Consider the following 12,873-nt stretch of genomic DNA (forward strand, 5'->3'; position numbering starts at 1 on the left):
TATTAATTATTGTTACTATTCTTAAATTATTATTATTACTAATTTGTCATTAATTATTATTATTCGGGTTATTCCCAATTACCATCATTATCATTATTATTATTAATTAGTATTATCAGTGTTATGTTGTTATCAATTATTAATCATCATTATCATCGTTGTTTCATTATGATCGTTGTTTTCATCGACAATTGTTATTTATTATTATTATTATTTTATTAGCATTATTATCATTATCATATCGTTTTATTACTGTCATTATTATTATTATTATTAATTATCACTTTTGTTATCATCAATAACTGTTATTCTTTTATTATTATTATTATTATCATTAATTTATTACCATTTACTGTTATTTTTATTATCAATAATTGTTGTTTATTATTATTATCATTATTTATTTATTTATTATTATTAATTACCATCTTTAGTATTATTATTAATTATTATCATCATTATTATTGCTACTTTGTTATTAATCATCAATATTTGTTATCCATTATTGTTGTTGTTATTATTATTATTATTATTATTATCATTACTATTAGTATTATTATTATTATTATTATTATTATTATTATTATTATTATTATTATTATTATTATTATTATTATTATTATTATTATTATTATTACCACCACAATCATTATTAGGGGGCATCAGTATTATCATCATCATTTATCGTTATCATTGTTATTGATTATTGATACTATTATTATTATTACTATTATTATTATCATTATTTGCAGCGTTATCACCGCTAGTTATTCGTTACGGTGTTTAGTATCATTGAAACTGGCATTTCTCGGCATTTTATCAACTCCCGCATGCACATCGCATTTATTTTCGCGCATTTAAAATGATAGCTTTATTTATCGTTAACATTTTTATCACACGGTCATTGCAACAGCATAAATTTTATTATCCGGGTCTTTTCTCAATCACACATTTTTTCTTTTCGTACCAGGTAATATTCTGGCACCCTTAGTACATCGTTGATCAAAATCGGTCTCTTATTCAAATTTAGGAGTCAAACTATTTCTTGCACTCGGTCCGCATTTTGACTTACCGGACTCCAAATTAAAGCCCGATTGACTCTTGATAATTTTGGACTAGTCCATATCCCTTATCTCAATTTTTAGAATAATCCATGTTTAATTTACTAGTCCGTTCTTTTAATACCCAGTCTAAAATTTGACCCGGTCAACAAATGGACCGGGTCCAATTCATTTTTTAGCCAAATAAGGAAACCCTTTTAGGGTTTTCCCTATCATTTTCCTCTATACCACCGCCGCACCCTCCATCGTCTCCCTCCCCTTTTCCCCGTCGTCATCCTCATCACTCACCACCTCCACCTCCCACACCATCGCACCCTCACCGCCACCCACCTCCGCCGTCTCCACCCATCTCTCCGTCATCACCCCTCTCGCTGTCACCTACCGCCTCCACCAACCACCATCGTCGCGTGAATTCCACCGCTTCATCCGACATCTCTGACACTCCACCCCACGCCTCTGACACATCTATTTTCTCGTGTTCCCCCATCGCCTCTCTCCTCTCCCACGTTACACCCACGTCTCCACTGCTCTGACACCACCACGTTGCCACTGCTACACCCACGTGACCGCTGCCACCTCCATCATCCCCCATTCCTCTGTCCCCCACGCGTATCACCTTTTATTTCGACAACGCAAAGCAAAGGGGGGATAAATAGGAGTGGCGAATCATCTTGGGAGGGGGGGAAAAAAAAAAACCCCAAAAAGAAATCGACAAAACTCTCATCTTTATCACCAGAACCCCTGAGAAAGCATTAAGATCGCAGCCGTCACAACGTTCTACATCGATTGAAGACACGAAATCGATCTTCTATTTCTTCCCTTTTTTTTGTGTATTGCACCGAATCTGGGAACACACAAGTTTGATTCGGGTCTGTTTCAACGAAGACTCAAGTGTTTAGAGGTGAATCGAAGACCCCCGCACCCACTTCGCTGCACCCGAAGAAGGTCAGTAAACTCCATCCCTTGCAGTTATTTTTCAGTTCTTGCACATAATGTGATCATATGATTAGTCTGGTGTTTAGTTTTAATTATTATTAGGGTATGCTTAAAGTGCTGATATGATGTAGTTTGCTGTTTCATATGGTTGTGCGTTGTTAGTTTACTTTCGTTTTGTTTAAGTTCATCATGATTTATGTAATATTCTTGTTATGATTAATCGGTTAGTTACTGTATAGCAAGATTCAGATATTACTCTTTTGTTTGGGATGCAAGGCATATATTGATCTGGTTCCTACCCATTGTCAGCTTAAAACTTGGTTTTGCTGTTATCTGCTGTTTGTTCTGTTACCAGGATAGAAGTAGTGTCCAAAACAAAACAAAAAAATAACTTGAAGTGGTGTTGAAACTCTAGCATGACTGTCTGATATTGGTATTCATTTAAGTATGATATTGAAGCTGGTCTGAGTTGTCTTTTGATGAGTAATATGTCTTAATTCCTTAACAGACACTCCTTACTTAAGCTAATTTGAAGATACGCCTAGATAAAAGCTTAATCTTAAAACGATCCTAAACTTTCAAGAGTGTGCTGGTGAACTTATTTGAAATATGTGGTGGTCTGTAATGCATTGGTATTAGTCATGGCTGTTTAGTTCCCATATGTGTTTGTTTGAGCATTTTTTTGTATGCCCACTTGCACATCTTTCCTCTTTCCCTTAAGTCTTGAAAGCATATCTCCAGGTTCAGTCCCCTTTAAACTGATTACTGATCTTGAATTGCATGGAAGTTTGAGTATTTTTTTTTCAAAAAAAGGGAATGTAATTTCAATAGTCTGACTCAACTTGTGTGAGTAATCATGTTTTCTTTCAAGTCTGTCATTCTAAATTTATGTTAAATATGTGTTGTGACCATGCATGCATCCCCTAGCACTGGACTTAGGCTTATGTGTCAATTGGTGCCTGGAGGAATGTTTGACTGCCTAGGTTCTGCATTAAGGTCCATTCATGTTAGCTTTTTGGCACAGTTAGTCTTTTTTTTTCCCATGGAATTCTGTGGCGTTGCATTTTAGCTTAGACATACTTATTGATTGTGAGCATTCACTTTCTCCTTGTTTACCTTTACCTCATGGGCTTACACTGTTTTCTTTATTTGTTCCCCTGAATACCATGTTGAATCTGTCCATGCTAAGACTAAAATTATGATGATCCACATATCTTTGTTGATTGATTAAAGAATCAGGGAACCAATCTGTCTATAGCTGCTGTCTCCATGTTTATGACATCAAATGCTTGTGGTCTTTTTGTTTGCCTCTGTAAGCAATGAGTTGGGGATATTTGATTTAGATGTTATCGTAGGCCATAAAACTAGCAGTTATTTAGATACATTGGAGTTTGTTTGTATTGATTAAGGCTGCTCGAAAATGTCAAACTTGCTGGTTCTGTTATATGTGAACAAACTTTAGTGTCATCTTTGTTTTAACCTTGTGCAATTGGCTGTCAAAGGATTTAGAATCCTGCCTTGTGTTTCTGTTGTCGTGTACTCATGTATGGCATCATATGAATTGGGAATTATTCGACTCTTGTTTGCTGCCATTGCTATGGAGATTTTTGGGGCTTAGCGCATTTTGTAATCAGATAGTATTTTTTTGTTTTTTTTTGCGAAGCATACAACCACTGCCATATAGAGGCTGTTTGTCTTGGAACATTGAGTAGTTTTTCTTACAATGCCCATTGCCATTGCTGGGCTGATTGTGTATCTTAGTATGTTATAAGTACTTTAATATTTTCAAGGCAGTGAGATTGCCTACCTATATACTCTTGAAATATGATTAGAATATAAAGTATACCTGATCTGTTTGCTTTGCTTTTTCCTACTTTTTTTTCTTTCTTTGAGTTCGTGTTTCATATGTTCAACATTCTTCGTTGGTTATATACTAACCCTTCTTTTTCACTTTATGCATGACCATCACGTACGAGTCCGAGGGACTCGTTCTTCTTCCACATTCGGTGTTGGGCTGAAAGCCCAACGAAGTCCCTCTCGTGTCCAGCCCATATCCGCATCAAATGAAAATTCTGGGTCAAGGCCCATATAGCAAAAAACAGATTTGCAGCAGTGGCCCAAATGGGCCAGATCCATTGGCTTGCCTTTATTCTTTCTATTTTATTCTCGTTATGTATTTGATTTCCGTTTATGCATGACTAACATTTTTTTTTTAGTTCTAGATGAATCCATAATGAATTAGTTGGGTTAGATTTAGTGTAACGGGTAGTTAATTTAAAGGAAAACCCGAAATTAATTCCATAGGTTTCATTTTCTTCTTTCTTTTTATGTTAAAATTATTTATAATATTTATTTCTAGAATAATTAATTTTTCAATAGCGTAAATACGTATTTTTGAGTTAAAAGAATCAAGTTTTGTTCTTACTATCCTAGGAATTTTAAAACGCCGCTAATACGCAAGTATGAACTTAAGAATATTTTGTAAACAATTTTTTTCAGATGTATTCAAATTATGCATATTTTGACCAAATGTAGTTAACAAAACAGAATCTTATTTATACTTGTAAAATGTCGAGTCAATTAATACGTCATTGTTTAGTTTGTTTTTCAAACATTTACTGGAATACTATGCAAACTCGCATTTTGTTTTTACTTATATGCAAAATTATCATATTTTGAAAAAATCGTATTTGGAATAGCATTATCCTATTTCCATTTAAAGCTTTAGCGGCATTTATAACTTTATTTTTAAACAACACTTTAGAATCTCCTTTTATGCAAATTTGTTAGTCTCGTTTTGAGTAGCATTATTAATTGAAGCCCTTTTATAAGTCTTATTATAAACAGCATTTATCTTTTTCTTATGCAAAATATTATATTTTATGAGTCTTATTTTAAGATAACATCACTATTCTCATTCAAAGATTAACAATATTTATAAGTCTCATTTTAAAAAGCATTTCCTTTTATGCAAGTCATATATTTTCCTGCAAATCAGTTCAAATAGCATTACTATATTTTACAAGCTATTTTCTTAAAATTTAAACACTATATTTAACCTTAATTAATTAACCTAAGTTTGGTCGGATAACCGTAAGTTAACGGACTCTAGAGGATGCCTAACCCCTTCCCTTTAGGATAATACAGAACCCTTACTTAGAATCATACTGGTTAAGCAGACTATTAACGGAGGTTTAATTAGCTATACCTTAGTTAATAATTAGGTGTCCTAATTCACCGTAAAATTAATTAGGTGGCGACTCCTTAAAACAAAACAATTTAGGAATCTCCAATATGTTGTACTCCTACTTCAACCCGGTTAAAATGGGGTATAACAGCTTGGCGACTCCGCTGGGGAATACATACCCCTTAAAACTTATTTCCCGGATGAAGAAGTGTTGTTCATCGGGGAAGATATCGCAGAAGAGTACCCGGGGTGGAGACTGTTCTTCGATGGGGCGGTAAATTCTAAAGGAGTCGGCGTTGGAGCAGTCTTGATTTCAGAGTCAGGGCAGCATTACCCCATTTCAGCAAAGCTCAAGTTCCCGTGTACCAATAATATGTCAGAATATGAGGCTTGTATTCTTGGCCTCAGAATGGCCGTTGACACGCATATACAAGAGCTTTTGGTTATAGGCGATTCAGATTTGCTGGTTCATCAAGTGCGAGGCGAATGGACCACTAAGAACCGGAAGATACTCCCGTACTTGCACTGCGTGAAAGATTTGTGTAAAAGATTCATCAAGGTAGAATTCAAACACGTTCCAAGGACACAGAACGAGTTCGCTGATGCGTTGGCCACTTTGTCTTCTATGATTCAGCACCCAGACAAGAATCGCATAGATCCTATCAAGGTAAATGTGCACGATCAACATGCTTATTGTTTCTATGTGGATGAGGAACCTGATGGAGAACCTTGGTACCACGACATTAAGAAATATCTTAAGACAGGAGACTATCCGGAAGGCATAACCAGTGTTCAGAAGAAAACACTTCGGAGATTAGCAAACCACTTCTTCCTAAATGGAGAAATCCTGTATAGGAGGACTCCGGATTTAGGGCTATTAAGATGTGTTGATGCTAAAGAAGCAGCCCGTTTGATTGAAGAAGTGCACGGCGGTACGTGTGGGCCTCATATGAATGGCTTTACACTGGCCAAGAAAATCCTTCGCGCAGGCTATTTCTGGATGACTATGGAATCAGATTGTATCCGTTTTGTGCAGAAATGTCACCGATGTCAGATTCATGGTGATTTGATTCGAGTTCCGCCAAATGAATTGAATGTGACGAGCTCTCCGTGGCCTTTAGCAGCTTGGGGTATGGATGTCATTGGTCCCATCGAGCCAGCCGCCTCGAATGGACACAGGTTCATTTTGGTAGCCATTGATTATTTCACAAAGTGGGTGGAAGCATCTTCGCACAAGTCGGTAACAAAGAAAGTGGTAGCAGATTTTGTTCGGAGCAACATTATTTGCCGATTCGGAGTCCCAGAATCAATTATAACGGATAATGGAGCTAATCTTAACAGTAATCTGATGCGGGAGATTTGCGATACATTTAAGATTACCTGTTGACACCCAATTTTGTCCCGCCTCTCCTCCAAAATACCTACTTACACTTCTGGTATTTCGAGAAATTGATAAAAAACGCGTTTAAATCTTACTATAATTATTAAGTCTCTTATTAACACCCACGTTTATTATCCTACTGCAATTATTATAATAATAATAATAATTATTATTATTATTATTATTATTATGATTATTATTATTATTATCACTATTATTAATTATTGTTACTATTCTTAAATTATTATTATTACTAATTGTCATTAATTATTATCATTCTGGTTATTCCCAATTATTATTATTATTATTATTGTTATTATTAATTAGTATTATCAGTGTTATGTTGTTATTAATTATTAATCATCATTATCATCGTTGTTTTATTATGATCATTGTTTTATCGACAATTGTTATTTACTATTATTATTATTTTATTATCATTATCGTATTATTTTATCGCCATTATTATCATTATTAGTTATCACTTTTGTTATTATCAATAACTGTTATTCTTTTATTATTATTATTATTATTATTATCATTAATTTATTATCATTTACTGTTATTTTATTATCGATAATTGTTATTTATTATTATTATCATTATCTTTTATTATTAATTATCATCTTTAGTATTATTATTATTATTAATTTATTATCATTATTATTATTGCTGCTTTGTTATTAACCATCAATAGTTGTTGTTATTATTATTATTGTTATTATTATTATTATTATTATTATTATTATTATTATTATTATTATTATTATTATTATTATTATTATTACCACTACAATCATTATTATGGGCATCAGTATTATCACCATCATTTATCATTATCAGTGTTATTGATTATTAATACTATTATTATTATTATCATTATTTTGCAGTGTTATCACCGCCAGTTATTCGTTACGGTATTTGGTATCATTAAAACTGACACTTCTCGGCATTTTATCAACTACCGCATACACATCGCATTTATTTCGCGCATTTAAAATGATAGCTTTATTTACCGTTAACATTTTTTATCACACGGTCATTGCAACAGCATAAAGTTTATTATCCGGGTCTTTTCTCAATCACACATTTTTTTTTCTTTTCTTTTCGTACCAGGTGATATTCTGGCACCCTTAGTACATCGTTGATCAAAATCGGTCTCTTACTCAAATTTAGGAATCAAACTATTTCTTGCACTCGGTCCGCATTTTGACTTACCGGACTCCAAATTAAAGCCCAATTGACTCTTGGTAATTTTAGGACTAGTCCGTATCCCTTGTCTCAATTTTTAGAATAATCCATGTTTAATTTACTAGTCCGTTCTTTTAATACCCAGTCTAAAATTTGACCCGGTCCACAAATGGACCGGGTCCAATTCATTTTTCAGCTGAATAAGGAAACCCTTTTAGGGTTTCCCCATCACTTTCCTCCATACCACCGCCGCAACTCCCTCGTCTCCCTCCCCATTTTCATCGTCATCTCCACCATCGCACCTCCCTCCGCCTCTCATCTCCGCCGTCTCCATCTATCTCTCCGTCGCCACCCACCTCGTCATCACCCACCTCCATCGCCATCGCCCTAACTCCACCCACCTTCCACCATCTCCACCGCACCTGTACCCCCCACGTGATTTCCACTTCCTCTGACACACCCCATCGTCACCGCACTCGTTCTCTCTCCTCCATCGCCCTCACTTGCCATCTCCACCGCACCTGTACCCCCCCACGCTTCTGCCATTCTCCGACACCCCTGTTCCCCATGTTCTCTGACGCACCACGCACCTCTGCCGCCTCCACCATACCATGATCTTCACGCGTCTGACACCCCCACTTCCCCAACGCTCCCCTCTTTGTTTATTTTTATATACAAAACGAAAACAGAATTGGGGGATATAAATAAGAGTTTTCTGTTAATTGAAAGGAGGACTTTTTCATCGGAGGAAACCCCCCAAAGAAACCAAGGTCTTAGCCGCACAAACCCCCTTGAAAATTTGAGTCTTTAGCCTGAAAAGTTCCATAGAAACAAAGGCCTTCGTTTTTGTCGCCAAAATCCCCAAGCAAGAATTTCAATTTTTATCAACCTCTGTTACGCCTGTGAATTGAATTTTGAAGTGTTCGAGTGTGTATCGAAGGCTTCGCACCCACTTCGCTGCACCCGGAGAAGGTAATTCCCTTTTTCTACTTGTTTTCGCATCCTTCAGTTGCTATTCTATATGCTGCTTAGTTAAAGTTGATTGGCTCAGTTCAAATAGTTTGTTTGCGTGTCGATAGTAATTCGGATTTAATTGGTTTGGTATGATGGTTTGATTATCGAGCTTGGCTCTGTTTGTGTAATTACATGTATTAGGTGCGATAACTGGGTTTTAATTGATTCAAAAGTATGGGTTAATCATGTTAGTTTGGTTTTAAATTGCGTATTGTTATACAAATCTGATTGATTAGTCAGTAGGATATTCGAACTCGTTTAAGGGTTGTTGATCCAGGCATGATTAGTAGTCGAATCTGTGGCTGATTTCTGTTTTACTTCTGATTATATTAACGAAGAATACCTCTATAAGTTTTGTTCAATATTTGTTTAATAATGCCATGGTAATAAGGCAGGTAAGCATAATCCTCGGAGATTCATCGATACTTGTTTGTGCTCAGTTTTAATTAGTTTCAGTCACCTATGATTTGTTGAAATGAAATCAGTATGATCACCATGCTATTAGTGTAGTCCATAGATTTTGTTTGATATTGAAGTCGCCTGGGGATGCTGTTTGGTTTTGTTAACTGAATCAGGATTCTGTATTGAATTATTGACTCATATTTGTGAAAACATGGTTAGTTTAAACTTCAATAATGTAGGGGATTTTGCCTAGTCCAATCCAGTTTGCATATGTCACTCTAAACTGGTCTTTATGTCCAAATTCGTATGATGAATCACCTGCAATTTAGTGGTATATTTAATTAAGACCTTTGCCTAGTATTTGAGACTCTGGCTGTTTTGTTCTTGTCATGTTATACCTTCCCTTTCTTCTATGATATTTTCCTCTATTTCTAGATAGCTAGTTCATGCCCTGTTAAATGTGAGTCCAATCTGTAAATCTGTTTGTTTTGTCTGTTGTGTGTTATCTCTTTTGAGTGCTTGTTGCAGTGTCTCAAAATGATGTCTTAAGTACGCTAACAAGTTGAAAATTGCTGTTGTTTGAGTATTCTTTGTCATCATAGATAGAGCATTATCAAATATTTTCTTAAGTCCAAATATAGGTTCGGCTGGGATTAGTATATTTAGTTGTAATGGGGCTCTCTTCGCTTTGTTTGGCTAACTGATCTTGCTATCCCTGTTCTTTGTCAAAACTGCCTTAAGACTAAGCAGCTTTTAGAGGAACCATATTTCATTTGGCCACTGCTTGCTATAGACTGTGTTGAGTATGGATTTTGTGTTGCTTTAAAGTACTCAGATGTCACCTGTTAACCTAAACATGTCCAAAATAAGATCTCGCATGTTGAGAAACTGGCCTGATTCGTAAAGTGTTTCGTTTGGGTTTTGATTCTGTCCTAGTCAGTATTGCTTTCTCTACACAGTGCTAAGTTCGTGGTAGGCTTTAGTTGTATGTCGTCTGATTAGGAGAGGGGGCTGGTTGCATATGTGGTATAAATGAGAATAGATCGACCTTGTTTATATGCTTAAGTCCTAAATGGATTAGTCTAGTTATGCAGTCTATTACCCTGGAGTTGGAGTGTCTCTGATGTGATCTTTTTTTTATGAACACTGCCTGTTTGCTATCAACTGATTCGAATTTAGTATGGAATATGCCTTGACTTAATAAGGGATAATATATTAGCAGGAGTATCTACAAACCTGTGATATATGATATTTTCCTCTTCAAAGATATTGATAATGTTGTTGAGATGGTTTTTGTGATAGAAAAATGGTCCAGTATTAGCCTCCAAATCTGTAGTCATGTCCGCTGTCAAATGTACCCCTGTTTCATTCTAATGCTATTTTGTATGGAATTTGATAGTATCTCTGCTGGTTCTAGTGATCTTTACTGTGTATTAGTAGAAGAATATGGCTATTTTAGGTTCAAACTGGAACTTATATGTGCATGTAAGAGTTGAAATAAAGGCATTGTTTTTTCAGCTACAACGTATAAACATCATGTCCCTCCCCTTGACTGTTCAGCTTTATTTGAATGTGGTGTTTTGCATTTCCTGTTTGTCTCCTTGTTTTTGCTGTTATCTGGCAGTTTGTTTATGGATTTAATTCATGATGTTTCTTTTCAAAACTGAATACATTCTTTCTTGATATGACCCTGTTTGCTACTTAAATCGATGTTAAAAAATGAGTATATATGCTACATCTGATATATAGTTACTATTATAACTTTGCTGCCTTTTTAGAAAGAACAGATTACTATATTGTTTGGTGAAATGTCACTGATTCGAATAAATACTCCAGGCTCCGCAATTATTTTTGCTTCCTAATTTCATTTGTGTGCTCACACTTGCCTTCTTTGGCCCCTCTGGCCATGAGTTGCATCCCTATGACCATTTTATTACTTTTTCTATACGTTGCGTGACTCCACGTAAGTCTCCATTTAACTCCTAATAATGCATATGTGCGCACCATTGCTGTTTGCTTACGAATTATGCATATGTATACTCAAAGCATACTTAATGTATATATATATATATATATATATATATATATATATATATATATATATATATATATATATATATATATATATATATATATATATCATTTGTGTGGGATGCATAGTCTATATTTCAGTTTGGTTTGCTCAAATTTTGTGCGTTTGTTGCAAGTATATTTCAGTTTGAAGTTTGTATGTAAATGCATATTGAAGTTGTGTTCGTGAAATGCTCCTGGATATACATAACATATATAATCAATGGAGTTGTTTTGAATTTATATGTTTGTATGCTTAACCTTATTGATCATATACTAATCTCTCTTTCTTTCATTTCTTTGCATGAACCTCGCGTACGAGTCCGAGGGACTCATTTCTCTTCCGCATTCGATGTTGGGCTAAAAGCCCAACGAAATCTTTCTCGTGTCCAGCCTATACCCGCAACAATAATAAAAGGGATTTCCGGGCTAAGCTCAATAGCGACAGCAACAACAGATCGTAGCAGATCCGGAATGGGCCGAGCCCATTTAAATTATTTATTTCCTTTATTCTATTTTGTGCATATTAATTTGTGTTATGCAACTAACTCTTTATTTTTGTATTATTTTCTCAATTTAGATAAAGTCTTAGACGAACTAGTAGGATTAGTTTTCAGTAATGGGTAGTTAGTTAAGGAAGAATAACCATCAACTTCATAAATCTTATTATCTTCGTTTTACATTAAAACCATTTATAACGTTTAATATTTATATTTTATTCGAAATGATTAATTCGCAAAAAATAGTATTACTATATATCTTGTCGTTTCAAGATGCCCTCAATATGTCACTATAAACTCAAATATATTTTATAGGAAACTCATTCAAGTTGAACGCTCATGCACATTTTTAAGCATAATTAATACAATATATTTTGAATCCTATTTATAAGTCTAGACTTTTGATATTGCTATATTCATATAACATAATTTATTCAAAGTTTAAAATTGTTAAATTCTTTTTCTCGAAACCTATTATTTCTAGGCAAAAAATATTATAATTTCATACAAGTCTTATCTTGAATAGCATTTATTATATTTTCATATAAAGTCTTAATGATGATTAAGTTTTATTTTCAATAGCATTTAAAAATCCTCTTTTTGCGCGAGCTAGTATATTCTCTGCAAGTATTATTTTAAATAACATTATTTATTGCTTTCATTTAAAGCTCAAGCAATAGTTATAAATCTTATTTTTTAAGTAGCATCTAAAGTCTTCTTTTGGGCAAGTTATTATGTTTTCTGTAAATCTTATGTTAATATTATTTTCCTCTAAAAACTTTAGCCATATTAAGCCATTTTATAAATTTAAGCACTATATTTAATTTAATTAATTAACCTAAATTTGGCCGGATAACCGTAGTTAACGGATTCTAAAGGATGCCTAACCCCTTCCCTTTAGGATAATATAGAACCCTTACCTAGAATCACACTGATTAAGCAGACTATTGATGGAGGTTTAGTTAGCTTTACCTTAATCAATAATTAGGTGTCCTAATTCACCGTTAAATTAATTAGGTGGCGACTCCTAAAAATAAAACAATAAAGGAATCTCCAATATGTTGTACTCCGCTCTAACCCGGTTAAAATGGGGTATAACAGCTTGGCGACTCCGCTGGGGAAATTCTAGGT

The sequence above is a fragment of the Lycium barbarum genome, chromosome 10 (assembly GCF_019175385.1).
Source record: "Lycium barbarum isolate Lr01 chromosome 10, ASM1917538v2, whole genome shotgun sequence".
NCBI lineage: Eukaryota > Viridiplantae > Streptophyta > Magnoliopsida > Solanales > Solanaceae > Lycium > Lycium barbarum.